Consider the following 882-nt stretch of genomic DNA (forward strand, 5'->3'; position numbering starts at 1 on the left):
CCCCGCCCTGGTAGTCTCTGGGGGTCTCCCGTCCAAGTACTTGCCAGGGTCGGCCCTGCTTAGCTTCCAAGATCGGGCTTGCCTGGCCTATCCAGATCAGGGCTGGAATAAATATTATACAAAGTTGTCTGTGAAAGACAATAGCTTCTAATGTGAGGCTACAGTCTGAGACAGGTTAGATAAATTATTTACGATCCTTTGGCCAAACGTTAGCCAGCTGTGACATGTATCCTTGGGAGGCTGGCAGGGAGGGCCCTGCTGCTGGTGCCCTAGACCTGCTGCACCCGAGTCTAAACTAGGCAGGGTAAGACAAAATCTTCCTTTATATCTGGGCAGCAATAAAGATAAGATTATTCAGGCATCTTAGAATTGGACCCCACGGTCAATGAGCCCCCTTTGTAGTCAGAGGAGGAACAGGGAATGCTTGAAGGACAGGGTTCCAGTGGCAGTTCGGGTTGCTTAAAGCCCTGGTCACATGTTACTGGGAACCAGGGTTGCCAGTCTCCAGGTGCTGGCTGGAGATCTCCTGGTATCACCAATCTCCAGGCGACAGAGATCAGTTTACCTGGAGGAAAGGGCCACTTTGGAAGGTGGACTCTATTGGCATTATATCCCCCTTGAAATCACTGTCCTCTCCAAACCCCATCCTCTTCCCTCGCCTCAGGCTCCACTCCCCAAATCTCTGACTATTTCCCAACCCAGAGCTGTCAACCCTACTGTGGTTACCAGGGGTCATTTCCTGCAGGAGCGCACAGGAGTGGAGCTCCGGCACTAAGGAGCCCGGGGGGGGGGCACATGCAACAAGCAACACCCCTGCTCCCAGCAGCCCTCAGTTGGGCCATGAGGAGCAAGAAGCAGCCAGGTCAGCTGCAGATGCCCCCT

Source organism: Gekko japonicus, unplaced genomic scaffold (assembly GCF_001447785.1).
Source record: "Gekko japonicus isolate JY-2015 unplaced genomic scaffold, Gekko_japonicus_V1.1 scaffold790, whole genome shotgun sequence".
NCBI lineage: Eukaryota > Metazoa > Chordata > Lepidosauria > Squamata > Gekkonidae > Gekko > Gekko japonicus.